The 12,938-nt window shown below is 36.8% G+C and overlaps 1 protein-coding gene across 6 annotated transcripts in view; it reads right to left on the reverse strand.

Moving 5' to 3' along the window:
* The window catches only part of ZBTB44 (zinc finger and BTB domain containing 44), a 66,167-nt gene extending 53,568 nt beyond the window's left edge, over positions 1-12,599 (reverse strand). For 3 of the 6 annotated variants that reach the window (XM_079103158.1, XM_079103157.1, XM_079103159.1), the window contains exon 1: positions 12,054-12,597. The gene's annotated coding sequence lies outside the window, so the exon portion shown is untranslated. Of the gene's footprint in view, positions 1-12,053 lie in introns of all 6 variants that reach the window. The other 3 variants (XM_079103161.1, XM_079103160.1, XM_079103162.1) reach the window with 2 other exon arrangements.
* Between the last annotated feature and the right edge of the window lie 339 nt (positions 12,600-12,938).

Genomic DNA, 12,938 nt, shown 5'->3' on the forward strand with positions numbered 1-12,938 from the left:
CAATTTAGGTTTACTGGAGTATTTGCCCTCTCTCTCCAAGGATAATTCCAATATATTTATGAAATTAACCATACCTGGGGGGAAGGAAAGATAACAGATGAGACAGACATCATTACCCTATATACATGTATAATTACACAAATTGTGTGATTCTACTTTGTGTACAACCAGTGAAATGAAACTTATACTCCATTTGTGTATAATGAATAAAAAAAAAAAAAGTCAGGACATATTTATCATCACCACAATCAAGATAAAGAACATTTCTGTGATCCCTAGAAGTTTCTTTGTGATATCTCCTTTTTGCTCTGCCCCAGGAATCATCAATTTGCTTTTCATTTTGGATTAGCTAAATTCCCCCCCCTTCTTCTCTTCCTTTGGCAGTACTGAGGAGACACTGGGGATTGAACCCAGAGGCACTATGCCACTGAGTTACATTCCAAGTCCTTTTTGTTTTTTTCTTAATTTTGAGACATGGTCTTGCTAAAATTGTCAATCTCCTGTCTCAGACTTCCAAGTAGATTACAGTACTGCACTGGTCTAGAACTTTATATGCACAGAATCATGCAGTATGCACTCATACTTGTCTGACTTCTTTCACTTGATGTAATTACTATGAGATTCATCCATGTGGCCAACAATTTGTTGGAGAATTTTTTGTTCCTTTCTATTGCTGAGGAATATTTCATTGAATGGATGTATCACAATCTGTTTGTCATTTAACTGTTGACAGACTGTTGTTTCCAGTTTGGGCTACTGAAAATAAAGCTGCTATGAACATTTGTATACAGGCCCTTGTGAAGACAAACCAGCAGAGGTTCTTATTCATTTCTGTTTCATCATTTACAGATGTTACACTTACCAATAACACTTTATTATAGTGCAATGATTCCAAAAAATAATCACTACTCTATCCTCAGTACGATGTTTATGTATAACAGGTGATCAATGATTTGTTTACAGATCTTGCTCTCCTCAAGACCCATATTCAACTTGAGGGAAGAGGCTGAGTCCTGTCTGCATTTTGTAACTTCCTAAAACAGAGTGGACATTTGTAAAATGCTCAGGAAGTCTTTGTGGTTTATGGTGCTTATTATTATTTTTTTATGGTGCTTATTTTTTGGATAAGCATATTCCTTTATGTTTAACCACATTATTAATAAGTTTAATTGCAAATAATGAACAAAATAAAATTTGACACAAAATATATGAAGTAAATATTTTAAAAAGTATTTTTACACATATAACATGTTAAACATTTTGTAGAAAATCTGCTGGGTGGTTTAGGAATGTAAGAAACAATTTTGGATTGTGCAGAGGGGAGTGAGGAGGGGGTGGGGCAGTGGGGATGGGAAGGACAGTAGAATGAAACAGACATTTTTACCCTATATACGTGTATGATTATATAACCAGTGTGACTGCGGGCCAGGTACAGCCAGAGGAATGAAGTTATGCTCCATTTGTGTACAATGTGTCAAAATTCATTGTCATGTACAATAACAATAAAAAAGAACAACAATAAAAAAGAATGGAAGAACCATAAGTTAAAGTTAACACTTCATGTTAAAATCCAGGAAAATTTATATAAGTGAACCCAAACCAGCAAATATTAACTCAATCATTCCCTACTTTTCCAGAAAGTCAAAATAAGATGGTTCTACTATTTTCTTTATAATGAAGTTTTATTCCCTTTTTTTGCTGTTTATTTTTAAATTTTTATTCACACAAAGTTGTATAGATAATAATATAGGGAAATCTCAAGTACTGTTCATTCAACTTCCCCCAAGAGATATATTGTCGTAGGAACTATAGCTACTTAAAACCAGGAAATCTCTTTTTTTAAAAAAAAACTTTTCATACATGTATGTAGGATAATAATATCTCTCTATTCTACCACCCTTCCCATCCTCATCAAGTTTTATTCTTTACAAATATAGCCGTACCTTATATTTTAAGTTTTGTTCTAATCCTGTTACCCTGTTGTCAATTTGAGTAAAAAAAGTCTCATCTTCTTTGAAAAGAACCACTTTTTAGAATGGATTCACATGAGAACTCATATTTGAGAACATGCTTTCTTTTTCTGAACATTAACAAAAGTATATGCAATCTTTATTTGATGATGATTTACTTCCCAAGGGTCTTCCTTATGTGTTTATTAAGTTTTCAGGGAGAATTAAGTGGATTACTTTACCTGAGTTTTAAAATATCACTTTAACTTTATAACCAGTCATTTTTCTTCCTTGCTTTTTGGACACTAGAGATAGAATCTTATGCATACTGAACACACACTCTACCATTAAGCTAGTCATTTTTCAATCAAATATTTTAATCTTTTCCCTAGGTAAATAAGCTCTTTCTAGTTCAGAGATCTGAGAGAGATTAAGACTTACCTAGAATTAATAAATTAAACCATCAACATTTGACTACTAGAATTTCCTTTTATTGCATTCCTTAAAAAAAAAAAAAATGTAGTTGGGTATAGTAAGTAGCATAAGCCTATAATCCCAGATACTCGGGAGGCTGAGGCAGGAAGATTACAAGTTCAAAACCAACCTCAGCAATTTAGTGAGGCCCGAAGGACTTAGCAAGACCCTGTCTCAAAAAAAAAAAAAAAAAAAGAAAAAATATATAAATTACGATGAAGAAAGAAAGGGCTGAGGATGTGGCTCAGTGCTTAAGTGACCCTAGGTTGAACCCCTAGCACCAAAAATAAATAAATAAATAAATAATAAAAAAAAAAATTATAGTGATCTAGCAATTCTACTTCCAAGTATATGCTCAAAAGAACTGAAAGCAGGAATATGAAATCTTTGTACATTTATGTAAAGGCAACATTATTTACAATAGCCAAAAGCAACTCAAATGTGTATGAACAGGTAAATGGCTAAACAAACATGGCACATACATACTATGGACTAGTCTTAAAAAGGTAGAAATTCTGATAAATGCTGCATATATTGAATATATTATGCCAAGAAAAAGGCAGTTATAAACAATAAACATTAACATGATTCTAATTATGATACACCTAAAGTAGTTAAATTCATAAGGACAGAAATAGTTGCTTGAGGATGTAGAGAGGACACTGGAAAGTTACTATTTAATGGGGTCAGTGTTTTTTTTCTTCCCTTGTGGTACTGGGGATTGAACCCAGGGGTGATCTACTATGGAGCTAAACCCCTAGCCTTTTCTATTTATTATTTTTTTGGTACAAGGTATTGAACCCAAGTGTACTTAACTACTAAGCCACATGCCCTAGCCCTTTTATATTTTATTTAGAGATAGGGTCTCACTAATTTGCTGAGGCCGGCCTTGAACTTGGGATCCTCATGCTTCAGTGTCCCAAAGCAGCTAGGATTACAAGCCTGTGTCACTTCCACAGGCCTGAATTAAGAGTTCTGAAAGATGAAAAGAGTTCTGGAGATCGTTGGTAATGATGGTTGTATAGAAACATGAATGCACTTAAAGCTACTGAACTGTACTTTTAAAAGTTGTTATGGTGGTAAATTTTGTTTCATCACAATTAAAAAAAAAAAAACAGTGGTCTAGACTTCTATCTTAAGTTAGTAAAAGAGCAAAATGAACCAAAAAAAAAAAAAAAAGAGAGATATAAATGAAAGAAAACAGACAACAGAAAAACTTAAAGCCAAAACTTCGTTCTCTGAAAGAATAAGCAAAACTGATAAGCTAGATTAACTAGACAGACCAAGGGGTAAAAGAAAGGAGGAAAGAAAGGAGGATGGGAATTGTGAAAGGAAACCCTGGGAAAAAGATATATAGAATAAACAAGGAGGGTAGAATATTTTAGAAACTAAGGGTATAGGATGTTTCAGGGAGTGACTGACAGGGTCAAATGTTGATAGGTCAAAAATATAAACCCGTCTATTTGATATAGCCACAAAGGAGTTACTGATGACCTTATAATAGCACACAAGGTAGAAGTAGCAGAGTTAGAAGTAAGACTGCAATAGACAACGAATACAAAGAAATGAAGAAGTGACAACTGTGGGTACAGATAATTCAATGTGAAGTATTCTGGTTCTAAAGATAGAGCAAGAGGGTTTTTGGCTTAGTAGGGTTTGAGAAAGCATACTGATTTTTTTGAACAGAATGGAGAAATTTAAAGATTTTTCATTCCTCCAAATAAATAAAAAATACATACATATATACATATTATTGTGGTAATATGCAGAGAATGTTTTATTATTGGAAAAGATTCAGAAAAGAGGGAAAAATTAAAGATGCAGGGAACATGTGTTATTAGATGGTATAAGGTCCCTAGACAGATGGAAGCAAATGGGATTCAGAACATGAGAGAAATGATTAACCTTAAACAAGAGGATACTTAGTGATGGTGGAAAAAAGGTACAGGTGTGTGTGGGGGGGGGGGGGCGCTATTTTAAGTACTTTTTACATATTAATTTAATTTTTACATGAATTTTTGAGATAGGTATCATTTTCCAGCAAGGAAAACAAAACAACAAAGCACTTCTTCCCACAATGAGAAGTAGCAGAAGTTCTTACTTGATGGCTTTGTTTTTCTTTGAAGTTTGAGGCAGAAGGGGATAGTTGAGAAGGGAAGAGATGGAGTTGAATTTTTGAGGAAAATGAAATATGAGAAATAATGTGAGGAGAAAAAAAAATAGAAGGATGGCTAGAAGGTACTAAAGACCCAAATGAAAAATACAAAATACAAAATTTTTTAGTGGCAATAACAAAGTTTTTGAGTTGTGTTTCAATAAATGGTTGGAAAATAATCAGTGGCTTTGAATGATTTTTTAATTAAAAACAATAACAATAATCATTAATGGTACTAAATGGCATTGTTTTAAGTACTCTTTACATATTAAATAACAATTTTCATATAACCTTTTGAGATAGGTAACATTTGAAATGTTTTACCAGTAAGGAAATGAAGCACAAAAGAGAAGTTAAGGAACACCACAGATATGGTGGCACATACCTGTGTCATACTAGCCACTCGGGAGGCTGAGACAGGAGAATTATAATTTCGAAGCCTCCCTCAACAACTCAGTGAGGCCCTAAGCAACGCAGTGAGACCCTATCTCTAAATAAAATATAAAAAGGGCTGGGGATGTGGCTCAGTGGTTAAGCACCCTTGAGTTCAATCCCCAGTATCCCCCTGCCCCTGCCCTCCAAAAATGGACAGCTTGTGGCCAGACAACTAGTAAGTAACAGTCGGATTTGAAGCCAGGATTGAAGCAAGGTTTGCTCAGAGTTTGTGCTATTACCACTATGCCACATCACTTCTCAAAGTAAAATTAAGTAACCTAATTAAGGAAGGTAGAAAGAAATGAGGAACACCACTAGGTGGGGCAAAAAAGAGAGAATAATTCCTGTAAGTAAAAATAATTCTCATGGAAGTATAGTTTGTACAGTTTTATACAGAATGTAAAAGGTACCAAAGATAAGAGAAACTGCCTTCATACATTAATGGAAAGTCACAAAAAGGAAATGAGCAATGGGAAGATTCAAAGCAGAAAGGGAGAAAAACAGAGCAGGTAAAAAATAAATAAAACTCATGTAGCTAAAATACAAATAGGAGAAAAAATTAAAAGGTAGATGAAAGAATGCTCACATACACATCAGTAAATACCACTAGTAAAAGAGAAAACAATTGTAATTTGTCTAAGTTTCTGAAACTCTTAGATCTAATTTTCTTTGGGCCAAAGGATATTCCAATTTTATTAATTGAAGAACACAAAATATTTAATAAAGTATATTAAATATAGTTGCTTGCCAAGAATAAGTGAGGGTCAGGATACCTAGCAGGTTAAGATCTAAGATGAAATCATTTAAAAAAGGAATTATCTAGAGTTATTTTCAGAAACAAGAGGGTAGTAGTTTCATAAAAAGTTGATTCCAGAAATGCATAGTCTTCTCTAGATGCTACCAAGATGTGTGATGCTGAATGCATCCAAAAACTATTAAAACCTAATTAATAGCAAATCATTTCAGCATAATGAAATATATACAATTTAATGTCTATCAAAGAACAGCAATATCCTTTGGCTATTAAAATAGCCAAAATACATGTAGCAGGACAGCTATATTGTAAAGTAATAGATATTTTAAACTTTATTTTTTATTTTATTTTATTTAAGTAACAGAATATTGGAATTGCAAAAAGGCTGGGGTATCAAATATTTGTAATTTTAAGTTGAAAGCTGTAAATGGAAGTTTAAAGTTTAAAATGGAAGAATATTTAATGTGGGAAAAAATGATATTAAGAATAGTGAAATTAAGAATATGCTTCATCTGTCCATTTTAACTCTTATAAGACAGTTATCAATATGAGATACCATGACAAGTTAGTGGTTTACTCCAGGATAAGTAAAACTGTGCTAGCCAAAAACATTCTAGGCACTAATGATAATGTTGGTAAAGAAATTAATGTAATACTTCATGAAGCCTTCATGAGCAAGAGTGTAATATAAATTTAATGTTGCTTTGTATTTTTAAGAAGCACATATACAATCACTATTTAAGAATATATGAGTAGAAATCTAAAGATTTCCTGCTCATGCCCTAAAATGGGGTGAAGTATTTCTAATTTAAAGAACAACAAAAAACTGTGACTTTCAGTTTAACAGGAGATAAATTTAAGCAACTGTTCTGAAATGTGACAACTCTGTTTTGTAGTAAATATAGTGGTATTTAAAGCAAAAATATCCCATTGTAAAGCTTATATAAAAAGAGTACACTGAACAGCAGTCAAAATGTCAGGAAACTAAAAGGGAAAATTATTTTCAATACATGTAATATTCATTGGGGTAATAAAAAATTATGGTTGGAAGGAGCCTAATTAATCAACAGTCTCCTAAGTAATGAGGGAACCCCTTTTATAAGTCTTTTCAGTGACAAAATTGTTTTATTCTTTATAGGGCTAGGAAGACATACAAAAGTTTCAGAGGATCATCGTTGACAGGGACACAGAGGAAACTGTTACTGATTTTTATACAGCTGTCAATATTATTATGCCTAAATAACCATACCTATATGCTATTATTTACCTTCTATTATACTGTACTTATCACTCATCTATCCATTCATCAATTTGACTTGATTTCTATTACTTTACTTCTTATTATTTGATACTTTAAAAATATCTATTAAAGCATTATCTAAAATGCAATTCTTGTAGCCGGGGACCAGAACTCCCACATTTCTTAGAAGTGAAAACATAAATATGTGTAACAGACATGACAAACATATGTAACTCTTGGCACTCAATTTCAGTTTTCCTACAGAATAAACATCAGTTATGAAGTTCTTATTCATAATGATTGAAATACATTCAATTTTGCGACTTGTCACATTTAGTGTGAGGTGTAGCAAGCAGCCAAGTGCTAACTCGGAAGACAAGACACCAGGTTGAAACATGGGTTGGTTACTTATTAAGATATGACATCCTGGGCTGGGGAGATAGCTCAGTCAGTGAGAGCTTGCCTTGCAAGCATAAGGCCCTGGGTTCAATCCCCAGCACCGCCAAAAAAAAAAAAAAAAAAAAAGTGACATCCTGGGCAAGTCATTTAATCTACTCTAGGTATCACTCCCTACTTGCATAAGATACTAGTAGCAATATCAAAGGGTTAAATGTGAGATTTAACTGAGATAATGTATAACATGTTTAGCATACCTGGTTTATAGAAAGGGTACAGTAAATATTAGTAATTATCATCATCAACATATTGGTCAACCACAATAGGCTCTAACTACTGCATGGCTATACACCCTTGCAACTGTTTGCTGCATTTTTTTTTTCATTTCCTTACCTATTCCATCAATCTTGTGAGTATTACTGAGATTAAAGACAGAATGAGGATGAATGGGTCCAATGTATCCCCATGATTCCATTCCATTCCCTGAAGGGAAGAGATGCTGTTTCTGGTACTAAAAGCCGTGATGGTAAACAAAGATTACATGCACACTGTGGGCTTTTCAGCAGCTGGTCGACAGGAGGTCAATAAACTACCTGTGTTTTGTCTGCTTTAGACGACCAGTGCTCCCCTCCTTAAAAGCATCCAAACATAGTATGAGACCACATAATAATGATTTCTATCAAATTTGGTTCATTCAAACAAAATGTGTTATCTTCACTGATCACACATCTAAATGCCTTTACTTCTGCAGCTAGCATATGTGTACCAGTTTTGTTGTGTGGCATAAAAGTAGATGGATCCATAAAACCTCTATCAATTAACATGCTTCTTTAAAGACCTGACTGTCAAGTAAAAGTTGCAGCTCTACTTTTATGGAATTTTTATTTAAAACATGACATCTGCAAAAGCAAGCTTGAAATCTACTCCTCTACTAACTTCTAAAGATTAGTCTTTGTGCTTTCTCTTTGCCAGAAGAATCAGAATCTAATTTTAAAATTTAAAAGGACTACTAGATGGTTTTAAGTAATATACCTTGTCTATAGCTAATCCTTCTGCAATTAGGATATGAAAATACATATTAAAAGGAGTATGGCAAAGGGAAAGAATATTCTACCTTAAACTAATTTGAAGGAGAACAAGGAGGAGAGAGGAAAGAAGGGAAAGGGGTAGAAATGTAGAATGAATTAAAAAATAGCTTGTTACATATGTATATAAATGTACCAAAAAGAATTACCTGTGTATATTTAAAAAATACCAATCACAAATAAATGAGTGAAAGGAAGATCAGCAGAAGAGAGGAGAGAGAACAGGGGAGGGAGGAGGGAAGGGAAAATGGGGGGAAATGGGGATTGAATTCGAATTTCTTGCATGTATTATTTTGTGAAAATGACCAAAATACTATGTATAATTAATGCTCTAAAAAAAAAAAACAACAAAAAAAAAAAAAAAAAAAAAAAAACCTGACAGCTCACTGAACTAATTTGCTGATGGACTCTGCAAGAAATAAATATTGTATTGAAATCTGGGGAAAAAAAAAAAAAAAAAAAACTAATTTGAGTGAAGTTTTTAAAAGTATAACTTGAAACATTATTTTGACTTTTGAACTGTGTATATATTTACAAATTCAAAAATAAAATAAAACCCTAAAGTAAAAAAATGAAACCAATGAATAATATCAAGTTGGTAGTATAACCAGAGAAGAGTATTTTAAGTGACTTTGGAAATAGCACTGATTATACATCTTTTGTGTAATATATTCTAAGGATAAAAACAAAAGTAAAAAAAATCCCCAACTTCACTCAGAAGCAGCAATTTTGGTACTGTAATTTAAAAATGATTTTATGTATATAGTAGAAAGCACATAAGATTATTAATTTAATTTGGTAGCAAGAATTTGATACGAAAAAGACAAAAACAAAGAAGAAAAAATTCTGCTATGCTAAATTTGAATAGGATATACCACTATGAAATTGTGATTAAACAAACAAGCAGAAAACCATTCCTTAGTTCTCTCCTCTCAAAAGGGCCTAGAAGCAATGACACCCTAGCAGCAATCTATATGCCAAACATACAGATGTTGGTTTCTACATGTTATTTCTCACTAAAGCTATTTCTCACTAAAAAGACCCAAGACACCTTGGATAAACAGCCCTTTCCTGCTGTGGAGCAAAAAAAGTACAAAAGCAGCATGTGGTATCTTGTGCCAGAAAGTACTACTCCAATACTAATGGTGATTAGGTTGTCAAAAGACACAGCAGGCAGCTTGAAAGGGTTTCTACTATCAAATTTGGGACAAGTTGGTCACCAAAAAGAGAAAGGATAACAACTGGTTCTAAAACAATGAAAAAAGAAAAAAAACCCACAAATCCATAGTGGCATCTTCCCCCAAAATACTGAAGAAAATCTTTTGCCACCATTGGGGGGATAACTATTTTCTCAGTTCTTTACTCTGAATATTGGAGTGAAGAAAGCGAGCATTTTATCTGCATTTTTACAAGGAAATTTAGTTTATTCCTACTTTACAGAGGAAATCTCTTTCCTACAGAGAATTGCCAATAAGCAAAAGGGATTAATGGGTGCTAAATATTACTAAGCAAAATGTAGTCAGAACTAGGATATTTGCTTGGTGTCAAAGTATTACCTTTAGGTTACAAACTAACCACAAAATGAGAAACCACACACCTTTACAACAGATTTGGTAGTCACCACTTCAATCAACTGGTCACATTTAACATCATTAACAGTGTAGCAATCTGGCATTATATACCTCCTATATGATGCAACATGCAGGCCACAACATTACCTTAATAGTATTCTTGCCAAAGAAAGTTTTACTTTAAGCTAATCAAACTTTTCTTTAGATCAAACTTCCAGAAAATTCAAGGGGAAAGAGGAATAAATGAAATAATGCCACAAGGACATGGAGAGTACAGAATGTGGGTATATTCTACAACTGGTCTGTAGTCTGGTAGGTGTCAGGAAAATGTGAGAAAAAATGAGTATTATACTTTATTACAAAAGGGACTAGACATAATCAACAAATACAATGAATCAATCTTGACTGGGTGGGGTAAGGGTCTCAAAGACACTTTGGAAAAACTGAGGAAATTTGAATGCATTAACTGAATATGTTATTTGACAGATATTGTTACTGATATGGGGTTAGTAGATGAATGTATTCATAGGAAATGAATGCTGACACATTTAAGGGTGGAGGTGTTTGAAACTTACTCTAGAATGGTTACACAATACATACCACAAGGAAAGAAAGAGAGGGTACAAAACAAGAAAATATAGTAAATGAGAGAAAAGTGTTCATCACTGAATCTAGATTCTGGGGTATTCATGTATTTTTTCCAACTTCTGTCAAACAATTTTCATGACAAAGTTAAACTATACCTCTACTGAGAAGTACAGGAGAAAGTACACCTACACTGATATTATATCTGGGCTTAAATCTCAGCTCTTACTACTTGTGTGACCTAAAGCAAGTTATTTAACATTACTAAGTTTCTTTCTCATCTGTAAAATTCAAGTAATAATATCTGCATCATTGGGTTGTTTTGAGAATTAAAGATTACATAAGTAAATGCCCAGCAGTGTTGCACAAAATAAGTAAATCCAGCTTTCATAATTAACGAATGTAACCATCCTTAAATATAAAACTACTGAAAAACATTCATTACTTTCACATTCCATGAAAAGGGGAAGCTACGTTAGATAAAATTAAATATCCACTGGAAGTCAAAGTGAATAGGGAAAAATGAAGTTTCTTATTTTTTTTAAAAAATTCAGTAATTCCAACTGAAACCCTAGGAAAAAGGAAATCGTCAAAATCCTCACCAATTCCAACTCTTTGGTATCTATCATACCGAAGGGTTTGCTTCTGGTATTAGCCTATCTTCAAATAAAACACTAAGAAAATAAGTGGAAATTAAGGAGAGTTTTTTCCTAACCTCGGCGGATAAGTACTTATATGTTAAAAAGAAATTAAGTTTTTGTCTTCATTTCTATAAGTTCCCCCCAAAAAGTACACGATCATTGGGTTTTATACTGAATTCTGGTTATGGTTCATACAACCTATAAAGAGGCAATTCCTTTCATCAATTTCAACGAACTTGTCATTGCCCTTGCAGGTAATCTCTTTTTCTGGGTAGGATGGCAGTAAAATGACTAGATGTGAGTGATCCTCAGGTAGGGAAGAAAAAGAGGTGTCTGCATTTTTTTTTTTCTTCTTTTTCTTTTTAAACAAGTGCCATCTTTTTCTTTCCACTACTAAGAGAAAGAGCAGCGGGGGAGAGGAGGCAACGAACAGGTCCCACGCTTGCAGGTCGACCAGGTGAAGGGGCAACCCTCCGCCTGCTCTGGGTTTGGTACTGGGCAGATAAGCTTACAGATGAGTACCCCTGGAAAATCGGGGTAACTGCTCCTGGGCTGCGGGGCCCAAGGCCAGCCTTCTCCCTGAAGAATTAAATGACACGGAGGGACCCTAAGGAGTGTCTCCCGCGCGGATGCGGTGAGACCAGGCTTCCCTTTCCCTCCGGCGCCCAGGGGGCGAAGCGTGGTGTCACTGCCCGGGCGAGCGCACCCCGGGGCGCCGGCGGCGCGCAGCGGCGGTCCTGCCCCCGCTCGCCCTCCCGTCCCCGTTACCTGCGGGCGGCGGTGCCGGGGCCCGGAGGCCTGCTGCTGCTCCTCCCCGCCAGGCTGAGGCGGCGAGGTGGCGGCGGCGGTGGCGGCGACAGCCCGGGGGGAGGGGGCGGAGCGCGCGGCCGGCTCCCTCTCCTCCCCCGGGAAGCTCAGGGGACCCTATCTCGGGCCGCCGCGCCTAGGCCCGAGAGCAGCCTGTGGCTGGGGCATGGCGGCAGAGCCCACCGGCGTGCCTGCGAGGTGGGAGAGCGCGAGGCGGGGACGAGGAAAGCACCCCCAGCTCCCGGAGGGGCCGAAGGGGAGGAGCGAGGGGGGCGCGGGCAGCCGCGCGCGGGCGGCCGTTGGGGCGGTTGGCCGAGGGCAGGCGGCGGTTTGGGGAGCGCGGCGACGGCTCGCGTTTTCCCGGCGGGGCGGGGTGGGGAAGGGGAAGGGGAGTGAGGGAAGGGGAGGGGGAGGTTGGGAGGGAGCCGCCGCCGCGCGCGTGCGGGCCGGCGCCGCCGCCGTTGCCACTCGGCTCACTCCAGCCTGTTTGGGGGCACTTTGTTTGTGTCCCACAATGCTCTGCGCGGACGGCCGGGCTGGGGAAGGGGAGGGGAAGTGGGCGGGGCGGAACGACCTCGGGGCGGGCTTTCGGCGTGAGGGGGGGGTGGGGAAACACGGCTATTGCGCAAGCGCAGAAAAGGACCTCCAGGTCGCGGGGACTTGAACTACGGGCCGGCCACTGCTTGTCCTTACCGGGTGGCGCCAGCCTGACGCAGAAACACCTTGGATCTTGACACTGCGTGTGCATTTACGCCTGTGTGTAAACGTGCGGACTTACGTGGATATGCGCCATAATCCCAGTCCAGTTTGTCCTTCCTCCAGCCGCTCTCTCATCCAGCTCCCCGC

The sequence above is a fragment of the Sciurus vulgaris genome (assembly GCF_902686455.1).
Source record: "Sciurus vulgaris genome assembly, chromosome: 11".
Classification (NCBI taxonomy): Eukaryota; Metazoa; Chordata; class Mammalia; order Rodentia; family Sciuridae; genus Sciurus; species Sciurus vulgaris.